Raw genomic sequence first — 16,293 nt, 5'->3', positions numbered from 1 at the left:
CAGTGACTCCTATTTTGTTGATTTAACAATTGACACTCTTGTTTATGGCGTCAGTAATCACCCGAGGCTCTTGTCATGAGCTGCCAAGGCTATGGAAGCCGCTTGAGTTCACAAACTCCGACCTTGTTTAGACAAGGGCCATATGCAAAGTAGAAGTTCTCTCCTCCCTTCAGAGAAAGGTGCCTCCTTCTTTGATGGCCTGTTCTTTCTGCTGGGGTCTAGTTCACTGAGATCTTTCATTCAGGTTGTTTTTGCCACAGTGTCTCGGCTTTCCATGCCTGTGAGACTCTCATGGGCCTTTTAGCCAGATCCGAATGCCCCAAGGGTTGATTCTGAGGCCAGAGTGCTGTTGAGGGCCTTTGCCATTCTATGAGTCTTCAGCATAACTTTTTTTTTTTTTTTTGACAGGCAGAGTGGACAGAGAGAGAGAGACAGAGAGAAAGGTCTTCCTTTGCCATTGGTTCACCCTCCAATGGCCGCCGAGGCCGGCGGGCTGCGGCCGGCACACTGCGCTGATCCGATGGCAGGAGCCAGGTGCTTCTCCTGGTCTCCCATGGGGTGCAGGGCCCAAGCACTTGGGCCATCCTCCACTGCACTCCCTGGCCACAGCAGAGAGCTGGCCTGGAAGAGGGGCAACCGGGACAGAATCTGGCACCCTGACTGGGACTAGAACCCAGTTTGCTGACGCCGCAAGGCGGAGGATTAGCCTAGTGAGCCGTGGCGCCAGCCCAGCATAACTTCTAACTATTGTCCTTTCTTCTTTGAGAGATACCTTTCCCAATATTTGTGATTTAACTCCAAAAAGTCACCTAATTTTGCTATTTCCTTGAAGTACTGAGTTAATTTTAAAAGTTCCTTGTCTTTCTCTCGATTTAGGTGTGCTTTCATAAAGGGCCTTATCTTTAGTCTATTCTGTGGGTTCATCAGAAAATTCCGTCATATGTCATAAAACATAATGGTATTTTTCTTGCTGTAAAATTCCAAAAACTTTCCCCACATAACACCAAGAGGTTTTACATCTATTAATCCTCTCCTGGGAGTATGCACTGTTATCATAGCAGCACTGTCCAACATGAAGGTAATTTTACAATTTGCGTTTGTGCTCACTCCTAGCTATTTCATTTTAGCTTCAATCCACTTCATATTTGTTGCAGACCAAATAACAATGTCATAATCTTCATATGCAGATGTGAAGAATTCATGAAGATATGGCCTCATTAATTCTACCCCAGTCTCAGCACAAGACCTATGGTCAAATAATGTATAATTAACATCTAGTACCAAAAGCTTTTTCCCTTCCCTAGGAGGATTCAGAATTTCCACTTTGTACTCTTTCACTCTGTGAGAAATTTTTAGTAGGTTTTCTTCCCTATTTTCTACTTCAACAACTTCATCTTCAATATCAAAATCATTGACAACATCATCATTGTCAGGGGGTAGACCCAAGACATCTTCCAAGCTCTCCTCATGAGTTCCCATCACCATGATTTTAGTATTTGGTTTCAGTTTGAGAGCTCCAAGCTTAACATCATTTTCTGCAGGTTTGCCTTTAACTTTGAGTCCCAGCAACTTCTGGCGTTCTGGCAGCACCCCTGAAAGGGTCTTGAGAAACTGCTTGAGGTCCAGCACAGTATCATCTTCTGAAAGGGTAGTCGTGGAATATTCCTGTCCACCCCATTTTACAATGATAGGAAGAGCCATTCTTGAAGCATATGAGTTAATACCTTTCCTTCAGGAGAAATACCTGGAGCGAAACCAGCAGCAGCAGATGTAGGGACCATCCACAGCGGAACTGAAGGCAAATGGAAGTCTCTGATTACTTCTAAGTAATCCTATGATCAATGTTTTGAATTCCATTTCTGGCATTTCTTCAATCTCATCATCTTCACAATCTAGCATAGAAGTGTTCTTTTTTGAGAACACCAAACACTGGAGTAAGGGAAATGGTTTATTGGGGAAAACCCAGCAGACCAGAGGGAAGGAGCGAAGAAGGAAAAGAAGAGAAAGAGGAGAGAGGGGAGGAGAGAGGGAGTGAGTGAGGAGAAGAGGAGGCTAGAGAGCCACGTGTTCAGGAACAGGTCCTTTTAAAACTTTGCCGGAGGGTGGGCAGGGAAGCAGGAGCAGCGAATCCCATTAGGATGGGGGTGGAGCTTGACACCGTTGGTTGGGCCATGTGGCTACCTGGCTTTCAGCAATGGCGGCAGGGGCTAGGGCCTAGGATGTAAATCAGGGTGTAGATCGCGCCATAGATAAATCTGCACCATTTTCCTAACAGATAGGGCTGCTGTTGCAGTGCCACAGGTTAAGTCTCTGCCTACAATGTTGGAATTCCATATGGGTGCAGGATTAAATCCCATTGCTCCACTTCTGATTCAGCTCCCTGTTAATGAACTTGGGAAAGCAGCTGAAGATGACCCAAGTACTTGGCCCCCTGCACACTTGTGGGAGAACCAAATGGAGTTCCAGGATCCTGGCTTCAGTCTGGCCTAGCCCCAACTACTGTGGTCATTTGAGGGGTGAACAACATATGAAATATTTTTCCTCCCTCTCTCTCTCCTCTCTCTCTTTCTGTAACCCTTTCAAATACATAAAATAAATCTTAAACTATATGGAATGAAGTTGGATTCACATCTCTCACAATTTTAAAAAATTAAAAAGTGAATCAAAAGCTAAAATATAAAGCTAAAACCATGCAACTCAGGAAGAAAACATAGGTGCTAATCTGTGTAACCTTAGATTAGACAACGGCTTCTTAGATATGACAGTAAAAGCACAAACAATGGAAGAAAATAGAGATAAATTGAACATCACAAGAATGTTGACATTTTGTGCTTCAATGAATATGGGCAAGAGAGTGAAAAAGGCAATCCCAGCAGGGGAGCAGAGTTTTTACAAATCACAACTGACAAGAGACTTATATCTGTAATATAGAAAGAACTCTTACAACCTGATAATAAAGAAGAGGGGTAGGTGTTGCTGTGCAGGGGGTTAAGCTGCCGTTTTCCATGCCAGCTTCCCATACTGGAGTGCCAGTTCAAATCCCAGCTCGTCAGCTTCCGATCCAGCTCCCTGCTTATGTATCCTAGGAGGCAGTGCATGACAGTCCAAGTGCTTTGGCCCCAGCCATCAATGTGGGAGACCTGATTGGAGTTCCTGGCTCCTGGCTGCAGCCTGGCCCAACTTGGCTGTTGTGGCTATTTAGGAAATAAATCAGCAGATGGGAGATCTCTGTCTGTCTCTTCCTTTCTTTCTGTGTTGATCTCTGTCTTTCAAATAAATAAATTGAAAAAAAAAACACATTGGTTTGAACACTTTGATGGGTGAATTACATGCTGCGAGTTATTTCTTTTTGCTGTAACAAAATACCTAGGGCTGGGTACTTTATAAAGACAAGAAGGGGCTGGCATTTTGGCATAGCAGTAAAGCCACCTTCCGTGACACTGGCATCCCATGTGGGTGCAGGTTTGAGTGAGTCCCAGCTGTTCCATTCCCTATTCAGCTTCCTGCAAACGGGCTTGGAAAAGCAGCAGAAGATGGCCCATCTGTTCGGACCTCTGCCATCCACGTGGGAGACCTGAAAGAAGCTCCTGGCTCCTGGCTTTGGCCTGGCCCAGCCCTGGTCTTTGTGGCCATTTGGGGAGTGAACCAGTGGATGGAACATCTGTTTTCTTTCCCTTTCTCTCCCCACCCACCTTCTGTAACTCTGACTTTCAAATAAATAGAAGTTTTTAAAAGAGGTCTATCTAGATCACAGTTTTGGAAGCTGGAAATCCTGGCTCTAGTTGCTGCATCATTTGGTCTCTGTTGCGTGACCCCTTGCCTGCCTCACAACATGGCAGAGATGCAAAAGGGAAATGGCCATCCATGTGTGGGAGGGGCCAAGCACACGTGATGGTCTTCCTTCATTACAACACCCTCTCTCCTGTAGACATTCCCTACCTCAAACCTAGGTATGTGCAGTGAAAAGATTGCTTTTCTGATTAAAAAAACAAACACAGCCACTTTCACAAGAATTAATTTGGGTCCTTCAAGAACTACATTAATCTTTTCTAAGAGCAGTAGCCTCGATGACCAGTCTGCCTTCTATGAAGCTCTACCTCCAAAGGTTCTACCACCTCTCAGTATGGCCTAAGCACATGAACTGCAGGGAACACCATATCCAAACCATAGCATATCTCAATAAAACTGCTAAAAAAAAAAAGGCTGGGACAGGATGTGGTGGAATGAGAAAGCCATGCCAAGATGGTGCTGGCAAGCAAGCCTCAGTTATTCAGCAATGGCTTTGAAACTCACCTGGCAACAGAGCCTGCCTGGCAACAGGCTGTGATTGGTTAGGGCATAAACCGCCCCTTGATCGGATTGGCTGCCTTGGCTATATAAGCTGCTGTACCAACTGAAATAAATGAGTCTGCAGGCTACTCCCCTCTGACCTGCTTTCATCCAATTCCCAGGGTCTGTGTGGTGACTCCGTGCCTCTTGCCCCCACCACACTCCTCCTCTCAGAATGAATCCATGGCGACAATAGGGTTTGACCAGTTGGGACACACTGCATCCTATGTTGGAGTGCCTGGGTTTGATGCTTGGCTCCAGCTTCCGAGTACAACTTCCTGCTAATGCAGGACCTGGAAGGCAATGGCCAGAACACCTGCCAACCACGTGGTAGACTTGATTTGGGCTTGCAGCTGCCAACTTTGTCCTGGCTCAGCCCTGGCCATTGCAGGCATTTTGGGAATGAACCAGTAGAAGGCAGATCTCCCTCTCTCTGTCTCTCCATCTCTTAAATAAATAATTTAAAAGACACCTGACACATACACCATTAAGGAGAGTATGGAACAGCGGGTACTCTCAAGCAGTGCTGGTGGCAATGGAAATTAGCATAACCACTTTGGAAATAGGTTTGGCAGTATCTAGTAGTTGAAGATATGCAGCCCTATGACTCAGCAATTTCACTCCTGAATATATCCTCTAGGGAACCTTGTAATCATGTGTAGAAAGATACATTTTCAAAAATAGCAGCATTACTTGAAATAACTGCAAAATGCAGACAACCTAAATGTCTATCATTGGCATCATGTGTAAATTGCAGTACAGTCATATTACAGAGGACTGTGGAGAAAGAAAATGAACTCCAGGAAGTAGAGCTGAGGTTTAACCCAGGCACTCTGATACAGGCTGCAGGTGTTCCTGGCCCTTAACCACTGCACCAAGCAGCAGCCTAGAGGGCATTTTAGAACCTTGGCAATGCTCTTAAGACCTTGACCTGGTGTGGGTATAATGCTACCTCCCTTAAAATGATTCCTTAAACTGTGTATTTATTTATTTTTGTCTTTTCTTATATATAATAAGATACATTTTAAAAGCTTAAGGAAAAGTTGGAAAAAAAGGCTTGGGATTAATAAAGGGAACATTGTGTTAATATTTTAAACCTAGTTAAAATGCATTATTCACAGATATTTAGAGTGAAATGGGAATTCCATAGGCTCACATGTAATACTGCCCTCCTGACCCAGGAGTTGATGTATTGTATTATAAACAAAAGAACTCATTACCTGTTGTACCTTGCAATGGGAACATACATTGAAATGCAAGTAGGTTCAGGAATTAATGGAGGACAGCTCTCAAATGGCGCTACATAGGATAAATTCCTAACCTTTTGAAGCGGATGTCAAAGAGGGTAATTGGATTCTCCTCAATATGCTTCTTGTTCTTGCTGTCAGAGAGAGAGCCGGACTGGATCGATGGAGGGGCTGACCTAGGAAGGCAAATCTCATCTTCTCCAGTAACTACAGAAGACACAATTCTTCCCCAGAGGACTGCAGTCCATGTCAGGTGCTCAGGATGGAGGACAAGGCTGTTCAACCTGCGTTTACCATGCCTCTGAGCATTTGAGCAGATTCTCCTCCCTGCTTTCAAAGAATTTACAATCTGATTGGGGAGACGAAAGTGACATCCATGACGAGATGATTTACATTTTGGATTCTATGGTGTTAAGCTTAAATGTATTAGCAGAGAAAATATTGGCAGGTATTATGCCAGGGAAATTTACAAAGCAATAAAGGAAAATATAAACAATCCAATAGAAAAATGGACAAAGGACCTGAATAGGTAGCTCGCAGAAAAGAGATTCAAACAGCAATAAGCATATGAAAAGCTGCTCAGCTTCACTTCAAAGCAAGAATTGTAGATCAAAGCAATAAGGTTTTCCTTATCATCTATCAGGTTGGCAAATATTTACAGAGGGTATGAAGAAATAAATAAGGCTCACTGCTGGTAGGAATGTAAGCTAACATTTATTAATTCCTAGTTAGCACTGCTAATTACATTAGGACAACCTTTTTGAAGACCAAGTGGGCAATATCAACTAAAAAATACATACAATTTGAATACTAGTTGAATTTCGTTCTCAGAGGAAAACTCACTTAAAAGTATGCTGGTGTCGAGATAGGGAGGAAACTAGTGACATTAATTGCTTCCCTGGAGGGGAGATGGGTGGCTGGGAGCAGCACAGGAGAGATGGATTGGGGATTGGAAAGAGGGAGAGACATTTTATGTTTTGCCCACCCTGCACATTTGAGTATTGAATCATGTAAATGTGTTTTGTTTTTTTTTAGTGTAAAAAGGAGACTCCAAGTTAAGTTTATTGGAACATCATTATAGCAAAGAACTTAAAATTACCCAAATGTCCAGGGAATGGGACAAGTTACACAAATGTACATATAATGGAATACTATGTAGCTGTTTAAAACAGTGAGACAAATTCCACAGGAAATATCTCCCAGCTGAATACAACAAAAGGAAGCTACATATAGAGGAAAAGATAATCAATCTTCCATTTGTTGGTTTATTCCCCAAATTCCTGCAACAGTCAGGATGAGGCCAGCTTGGACCAGGAGTCAGGAATTCTATCCAGGCCTCCCATGTGGGTGGAAAGAACCCAAATACTTGGACCATCATCTGCTTTTTCCCAGTATATTACCAGAAAGCTGGATTGGGAGCATAAAAGAGCTGGGTCTTGAATCAGGCAGGCAGATATGAAATGCGGGTGTCCCATGCACCTACCATGCCATAAAACCCACTCCTTAAAAACATTTTTATAAAAGTCTTAAGGAGATGAATTTAGCAAACAGTTACTGACATTTGTTGTGTCAAAGATTCTGCATTAGATAAAAGGGATGAAAATAAGGAAAAGACATTGCACCTTTGCTGGAAGAACCCCGTCTCACTCTGACTGTGAAGGTATGTATAGGTAATGACAGTGCAACAGACAGACCCTTCTGAGAGGAGTGTGATGAACGGTGCAGGGCCGGGGAGGAAGGGGTCTGGAGAAGCTGTCAGTTTCCAAGCCCAAGAGAGGGATGATGCCCTCAGGCAGGCAAGTGCCAATTCAGACCTGCTGGGGCATCGGCAGGGCACTGGGGATGAGTTGGAGATGAGTTGTTCAGTGATAGAACTGAGCCAAATTGGGTGGTCAGAATATAGATGGGTGGTGGTTATAGGGTGAGGGACAAGGTCTTGTCCATGGGATTGAGTTAGGGGCATCAATTGAATCTGGTATTATTGTCAGAGCAGCTGTAACTGTTAGGCAGTGCTGGGATACAAGGTATGTATGACAGGGTCCCTATGACCAGAGAGCTTACAATCTGGTGAGAAGAAAAATGATATTGGTGTCCACCTGTTGTGGGTCTAAGCTGACCCTTCAATTTCAGGCAACCATTCCCTCTTACTGACAGTGACCTGACAGTGACCTGACCTCTCCTTACAAGAGATGTGAAAGGACCCCATCAAATGCCTTCCCTCGCCAGGGCTCCCCTCTGGAGTTGCATTGCCTGGCTTTGCTACTCAAAGGCCATCTAATCTCCAACTTTCTGTCTCACATTACTACTGTGTAAAATGGGAGTGAGCCTAACGCCTATGTCCTTGGGTTTTAATGACATGTAAAGGATGTGAAGCGCGCGGCCAGCTTGGCATGGCGTCTGGTGAGACTGCTGTTCAGAAAGTGCTATCTGTGGTGGCTGTTATTATGTTAGTGAGCACTGTGGGAGCGGGAACTCGGGTCTTTACCCACAGAGCTCCTTCAAAGCGTTTCAGGTGTGGGTAGGCAGCTGTGCTGCGACACCCATGCAGGCCAGGTGAAGAATGTGTTTGTTATTGTGCTACTGCGTAGACACAAATAGCAAACCAGGAAATAAAAATGGTGTTATTGGGGCTGGCATTGCGGCGCCGGGATCTGAGGTGCTGTTTGCAACACCAACGTCTCATAGCAGAGCGCCAGTTCCAGTCCCGGCTGCTCTACTTCTTCTGCTTCTTTATTTTCTTTTTTTCAAGATCTATATATATTTTTTTTTTTTTGAAAGGCAGAGTTACAGAGAGGCAGAGGCAGAGAGAGAGAAGACAGGTCTTCCGTCCACTGGTTTACTCCCCAGATGGCCTCAACAGCCGGAGCTGCACCAATCCAAAGCCAGGAGCCAGAAGCTTCTCCTGGGTCTCCCACGTGGTGCAGGGTGCAAGGACTTGGGCCATCTTCTACTGCTTTCCCAGGCCATAGCAGAGAGATGGATTGGAAGTCTGGGTGCTCCACTTCTGAACCAGCTCCCTGCTAATGTACCTGGGACAGCACAGGAAGATGGTCCAACTACTTGGGTCCCTGTCACCAACATGAGACCCAAATGGAGTTCTGGGCTCCTGGCTTCGCCTGGCACAGCCTCCCTCCCCCTCCCAACCTTTGCATCTATTTTCAGAGGGAACCAGCACATGGAAGATCTGTCTCTCTACCTCTCTCTGCCTTATAGATAAATGTTTTAAAAAATAGTATTATTTAACCTAGCCAAACTGATCACTTCTAGCGTCAGCTGTGGAAGTGGAGAACTTAGATCAATGGGGGAAGAGAAAGCAGAAAAGCTGGGGTGGAAGTGTGGCCTGGAGGCATCCCGTGGAGCCTAGGCTGGGCTCCTGCCTTGATTTCTGATTCCAGCTTCCTGCCAATGTGTACCCTGGGCGGGGGGCAGCAGGTGATGGCCCAGGTGGTTGTGATGTGGGCAATGAATACACTGATTTCCAATCTGGGCTCTTGTCTCCCACAGAGACAGAAACACTAAATGGAGGCCTACACTGTGTACAAATAGAAACAGAATCTCTCGGTTGGCGCCATGGCTCACTAGGCTAATCCTCCGCCTGTGGTGCCAGTACTCTGGGTTCTAGTCCCGGTCGGGACGCCAGATTCTGTCCCAGTTGCTCCTCTTCCAGTCAAGCTCTCTGCTGTGGCCCGGAAGTGCAGTGGAGGATGGCCCAAGTGCTTGGGCCCTGCACCCACATGGGAGACCAGGAGAAGCACCTGGCTCCTGGCTTCAGATCGGCGCAGCCCACCGGCCACAACACACTGGCCGTAGCGGCCATTTGGGGGGGTGAACCAACGGAAGGAAGACCTTTCTCTCTGTCTCTCTCTCTCTCTCTCTCACTGTCTAACTCTGCCTGTCCAAAAAAGAAACAGAATCTATCAGTGAGGGAATAAACACATTCACATGCATGTGTGTGCCCCCCTCATACGGAGAAATACCCAACATGAGCAGGCCCAAGAGTTGCCTGTAACCAAGGGAGAAAAAAAACCGGGAAACGGTACCTCTAAGTGAGCGGGAGAAGTCTGTCTGAGACTGGTTCGCTCTGCTCGGATGAGAACACGAAGACCCAGTGCTTTCTGCAGTGGATAAGGGGCTCTTTTCTCCTTCCATCCTCTTTTATAAGGAAGCAGTGTCACCCCAATCGGATACACAGCCAGGCTGAGGTGTGAGCATGCGCCCTGATCCTGGCTGTCACAAGTGCATCCTGGGAAGGTGGGGGGTATCAAGCCGATGGTTAAAGAGACAGCGTTATTGACACATCATTGTAATTTTAAATTTCATTTCCATCTTAACTATTGAAATTAAATATCCTTTTATATGTTTATTTACCCTTAGGTATCTTTATCTACAAGGTAATTCTTACTGTACTGATCTTCCTTTTTGTAATTCATTATACCCCAGTTTTTATTGGTATTAGTTGTTTATCCAAAGATGGGTACACTGAAAAATATGTATGTATCATATGTTTGTAGAGTTTCACACACCTAACTTTTTTAAAGCTAACTGCTTTCTTGTTATTTTTTAAAGATTTATTTTATTTATTTGGAAGTGTTAGAGAGGTAGAGAAAGAAAGATCTTCCATCCACTGGTTCACTCCCCAGATGACCACAATGGCCAGAGCAGAGCTAATCTGAAGCTAGAATCCAGGAGTTTCTTCCAGGTCTCCCACGTGGGTGCAGGGGCCCAAACACTTGGGCCATCTTCCACTGCTTTCCCACATGCATTAGCAGGGAGCTAGATCAGCAGTGGAGCAGCCAGGACTCGAACCAGCACCCATATGGGATGCCAGCACTTCAGGAGGGGGTTTTAACCCGCTGTGCAATAGCACTGGACCTGCACACCTCTTTTTTTCTTTGTCAGTTTTTTTTTTTTTTTTAAGATTTGTTTATTTACTTATTTGAGAGAGTTACAGACAGAGAGAGGCAGAAACAGAGAGCGGTCTTCTATCTGCTGGTTCACTCCCCAAATGGCCACAATGGCCGGAGCTATGCTGATCCAAAGCCAGGACACAGGAACTTCTTCCATATCTCCTACATGGGTGCAGGGGCCCAAGCACTTGTGCTGTCTTCCACCACCCTCTCAGGCCTTAGCAGAGATCTGATCAGAAGAGGAGCAGCCAGGACTTGAACTGGCGCCCAAATGGGTTGCTGGTGTTCTCAGGCAGAGGCTTAACCTACTTTGCCACAGAGCCAACCCCTTGTCACTTAGCTTTTTAACTAGTTAGTTATGCTTTAGGTACAGAAAAGATAGTGGGTTTTTTTTAAGATTTATTTATTTTATTTGAAAGGCAGGGTTACAGTGAGGCAGAGGCAGAGAGAGAGAGAGAGGTCTTCCATCTGCTGGTTCATTCCCCAAATGGTCTCAATGGCCAGAGCTCTGCTGATCAGAAGCCAGGAGCCAGGATCTTCTTCTCAGTCTCCCATGCAGGTGCAGGGGTCCAAGGGCTTGGCCCATCCTCCACCGCTTTCCCAGGTCATAGCAGAGAGCTGGATTGGAAGTGGAGCAGCCGGAACTCAAACTGGTGGCCATATGGGATGCCAGCATCACAGGAGGCAGCGTTACCCACTATGCCATAGTGCCGGCCCCAAGATAAAATTTTAATAGCTTGAGAGAGAGAGAGAGGGAGTGTCGCTCCCCCATTCGCGGAGGAACGACACAGGACCCTGCGCTGTTCTTTTGTCTGCTCGGCCCTTCCCGGGTTTGCTGCTGGTTCTTCCTGGGTTGGCTGCCAATCCCTCCACCTCCGTGGAGGGGCGGCTCCCCCTGCCACTTTCCCCACTTCCGCGGGGGAGCGGCACACCACCGGCCGGCTCTCTCGGGGGCTGCACAGGTGTTCCCTCAGATGTTCCTGGTGCATGTTGTCTCTCTCCTCCTTTATAGTCCTCTTCCACCAATCCCAACTCTGCTACCCACACGCCGAGTACGCTGCTCTCCTCCAATCAGGAGAAGCTCCTGCAGTTTATTGGTTGAACTGGAGGCAGCTGCATAGAAGCTGTTTACTCCTCTCCCAGCGCCATATTGTGGGAGAGCAGATGCATAGAATAAGTCTTAATTCCAGTAACTTAGTCTAGTCCGAGTTGCTCCCCACAAGGGAGAGGGAGAAGGAGAAGGAGAGAGAGAGAGATAGAAACAGCATTCTTTTCCAGGTTTACAAGAGTTTCAGCTCACCTAAACTTTAACTAACTAGTTGTACCACATCTGTTGGGTGCCTGCCACCCATGTGGGTGGCCTAGGTGGAGTTCTTGGCACGTGACTTTGACCTTGCCCAGCCCTGGCTATTGCAGGCATTTGGGGGAGTGAATCAGTGCATCTTTCTCTTGTCAATCTTCCTTTCAAATAAAAAAATTCTTTTAAAAATTAAAAAAAAAAGAAGACAAATCCATGGTGCAGGCATCCTCATGTTGGGGGTAGATGCCACTCATCCTTTGCCATGGCTGGTGTCAGAGCTGAGTAACTGAAGGCCGGCCTGAAGCTGTCCTGGGCAAAGACACTGTTCCTGAGGCTGGAGAAGTCTGCCAGTTAGGGTCCCACTGGATATCTGAACCCCAGACCCCATTGCCACAGACACACACTACTATCACTTTCCTGAATAGTCTTCCAGAAACTGTCTGTGTCTATGCTAGTATACACAAACTCTTTGTGGGGAGCAACTCGGACTAGACTAAGTTACTGGAATTAAGACTTATTCTATGCATCTGCTCTCCCACAATATGGCGCTGAGAAGGGAGTAACAACTTCTACGCAGCTGCCTCTCGCCAATTTGATTGACTGAGCTGCAGGAGCTGATCTTGCTCCTGATTGGAGGAGAGCAGCGTACTCGGCGTGTGGGTAGCAGAGTTGGGATTGGTGGAAGAGGACTATAAAGGAGGAGAGAGACAACATGCACCAGGAACATCTGAGGGAACACCTGTGCAGCCCCCGAGAGAGCCGGCCGGCGGTGTGCCACTCCCCTGCGGAAGTGGGGAAAGTGGCCAGGGGGAACCGCCCTTCCACGGAGGTGGAAGGGTCGGTAGCCAACCCGGAAGAACCAGCAGCAAACCCGGGGAGGGCCGAGCAGACCAAAAAACAGCGCAGGGTCCTGTGTTGTTCCTCCATGAAGAGGGGGAGCGACATAATGGTGCCGTGACTCGGATAGGAAACCTAGGAGGGAAGAAACGGGAAGAGGTGGGAAAATACCAGAGAGAGAGACTAGCAAAGAGCCTAGGGAAAAGCCGGATGGAAAAGGTGCCGGAAGAAGCTATCGAAAGCCTAGGCATAGACTCAGATACGGACTACGGGGGGAAGTTGGGAGAAATCTCTAAGGTTGGAACTGAAAGTGAAACCTAGAAGAAACTTAGACTTGGATATGGACTGTGGGGAGAGGCCAGAAGAAATGAGAGGGGAATATTGTTGTTGGAAGAAAAGTTAGGGAAACATACCGGGTAGAGAAAAGTATGTTAGGGAGGATGAAGCCGCGGAGTGCAGGCTGAAGTGGAGACATAAGCTATCTTGGGATTCTTCAAGTCAGCCCGGGGAGCAAAAGGCGAAAAACTAAAACCAGAGGCAGAGACGTGGGCAGCCAGGTTGGAATCCGTCAGATTAGCCCGGGGAGCAAAGGACGGGAAGCCAAGCCGAAGGGCGCAGACGTGAGCTGGGTTGAATTCGCCAGGTTAGCCCGGGGAACTTGGACTGAATACCGGTGGCGGAAACGTGAGCTGTCTGTGTGACTCGGGGAAGCCGCCGCGCGCAGAGAGAGCGCGTGGGGCACAAGTAGATAGGGAACCCGGGGCTAGTGCAAGGCCGTGGTGCGGGTGCGAAGGGGCGCGGAGACCACGGAGTGCGCGCGCGAAGCCAGGAAACCGCGCAGATGAGAGAAGCGCGGGCTGAAGCGGCTCAGAGCCGGGAAGCCGCCGACAAGCAGCCTCAGGGCGGGCGCCGGGAAGCCGCAGGGATAAGAGAAACAGAAGTTTAGAAGTAAAATGAGAGAAATAGGAATGCTGGCAGATAGAAGTAAAATAAGAGAGATAGGAATGCCCGGAGATAGAGAAATAGAGAAAAATAAGGCCTCCCCTCAACATGGCAATGAGAGAGCTTGGATTCGGTCTGCCTGATTAGGGAGGTGGTGAGCACCTGTGGGCGGCTAGCAGCTTATGCGCCGCAGGTCACCGAAGACAGGCACGAATTAACATCAATAAGTCTCCCCACAATACCGCAATGAGAAGGCTTGGATTCGGTCTGCCTGATTAGTAAGGCGATAAGCACCAGCAGGCAGCTCGACCAGAGTATGAGCTGCAGGTCACCGAAGATAGGCACGAATCAACACCAATAAGTCTCCCCACAATACAGCAATGAGAAGGCTTGGATTCGGTTTGCCTGATTGGTAGGGCTTGTAAGCACCTGTGGGCAACTCTAGCAAGCAGAGCAGAGTGTGTGCCGCGGGGCACCGAAGACAGGCGCGTATCAATGCCAAAAATAAAAAGAAAGGGGGATCTGTGGGGAGCAACTCGGACTAGACTGTTACTGGAATTAAGACTTATTCTATGCATCTGCTCTCCCACAATATGGCACTGAGAAGGGAGTAACAACTTCTACGCAGCTGCCTCTCGCCAATTTGATTGACTGAGCTGCAGGAGCTGATCTTGCTCCTGATTGGAGGAGAGCAGCGTACTCGGCGTGTGGGTAGCAGAGTTGGGATTGGCGGAAGAGGACTATAAAGGAGGAGAGAGACAACATGCACCAGGAACATCTGAGGGAACACCTGTGCAGCCCCCGAGAGAGCCGGCTGGTGGTGTGCCACTCCCCTGCGGAAGTGGGGAAAGTGGCCAGGGGGAACCGCCCTTCCACGGAGGTGGAAGGGTCGGTAGCCAACCCGGGAAGAACCAGCAGCAAACCCGGGGAGGGCCGAGCAGACCAAAGAACAGCGCAGGGTCCTGTGTCATTCCTCCACGAAGAGGGGGAGCGACACTCTTGGCCTCAGTTTTTGCATCTGAGACATGGGAATAATGTGCCAATGCAATACTTAGGGTAAAGATGAGGCTTAAATTTGGTATCGTAGCTAGAAGGCAAGGACGTGATTAAAGACTGTTAGGGTAAGATGAAAAGACGCCCGGTGCCGCGGCTCACTAGGCTAATCCTCCGCCTAGCGGCGCCGGCACACTGGGTTCTAGTCCCGGTTGGGGCGCCGGATACTGTCCCGGTTGCCCCTCTTCCAGGCCAGCTCTCTGCTGTGGCCAGGGAGTGCAGTGGAGGATGGCCCAGGTGCTTGGGCCCTGCACCCCATGGGAGACCAGGAAAAGCACCTGGCTCCTGGCTCCTGCCATCGGATCAGCGTGGTGCGCCGGCCGCAGTGTGCCGGCTGTGGCGGCCATTGGAGGGTGAACCAACGGCAAAGGAAGACCTTTCTCTCTGTCTCTCTCACTGTCCACTCTGCCTGTCAAAAAAAAAAAAAAAAAAAAAGATGAAAAGAACACAGGGACTGACCTGAAGGGGCTCCTGTCGGTCACATTTGGAATAATTTGAGCATCAGAAATAGCAAGGGCTAGTGGGCGTTTAGCCTCATGGTAAGATGCCCACGCCCCGTGTCAGGGTGCCTGGGTTTGATTTCCTGCTGCTCTGATCCCAGCTTCCTGCTAATGTACCCTCAGGCAGACAGTGGTGATGACTCAAGTGACTGAATCCCTGCCACTCACATGCAAGACCTGGATGGAGCTCCTGGCTCTCAGCTTTGGATGCAGTCCCGGCTGCGGCTCCCAGCTAGGGAGTGAATCAGCAGAGAGGGGCACTCTCCCTTTTTTAGTTGGTATCTGTCTCTCAAGTGAATAAATAAATAAAAGGCATGTTGATGTTTTTATTGTGGTAAGTAAAATCTTACATAAACTATCTTAACCATTTTAAGCATTTGGTTCAGTGCATTTAGGGGCTGGCACCGCGGCACAGTGGGTTAAAACCATGGCCTGCAGCAAGGCATCCCATCGGGCTCAACTCCCTGCTAAAGCACCTGGGAAGAGCAGTAGAAGATGGCCCAGGTCCTTGGGCCCCTGCACTCACATGGGAGATCTGCAAGAAGCTCCTGGCTCCTGGCTTCATCCTGCTCAGCCCTGGCCATTGCAACCATCTGGGGAGTGAACCAGCAGATGGAAGATCTCTCTCTCTCTCTCTCTCTCTCTGTGTTTCTCTGCCTTTCAAATAAATAAATAAATCTTTTTAAAAAAAATCAAGTGCATTTAGACTGTTGTGAAACAGATCTCCAGAATGTTTTCATTTTGCAAACTAAAAATCTAAGCCGTTAAATAACTCCCCTTTCCTCTCTCCCTTCAGTCCTGGTGATGATTGTCCTACTTTCAGTTTCTATGAATTTTAATACTTTAGATACCTCACACAAGGGGAACCAAATGGTATTTGTATTTTTGTGACTGGTATATTTCACTTAGCATAATGTCCATGTTGTAAGATGTGACAGGATTTTTTTCCTCTTTAGGCCTAATATTCCATTGTGTATATACCATTTTCATTGGTGTTAGTGGACATTTGAGTTGTTTCTACTTCTTTACTATTTTGAATGGTGCTGCTATGAATGTTGCTATGCAAGTATCTCTTTGAGAAGCTATTTTCAATTCTTTCAGATATATGAGAGTACTTCAAAAAAGCTTGTAGACAAGGGCCAGCACTGTGGTTCAGTGGGTAAAGCTGCTGCCTGCGA

General features: G+C 47.5%; 1 pseudogene; it reads right to left on the bottom strand.

Moving 5' to 3' along the window:
* Positions 1–735: 735 nt before the first annotated feature.
* Positions 736–1,750, bottom strand: LOC100348212 (ubiquitin-like domain-containing CTD phosphatase 1 pseudogene; annotated as a pseudogene).
* Between the last annotated feature and the right edge of the window lie 14,543 nt (positions 1,751–16,293).

This window comes from Oryctolagus cuniculus, chromosome 2, assembly GCF_964237555.1.
Source record: "Oryctolagus cuniculus chromosome 2, mOryCun1.1, whole genome shotgun sequence".
Taxonomy (NCBI): domain Eukaryota; kingdom Metazoa; phylum Chordata; class Mammalia; order Lagomorpha; family Leporidae; genus Oryctolagus; species Oryctolagus cuniculus.
This window is presented reverse-complemented; position numbering and strand designations above follow the sequence as displayed.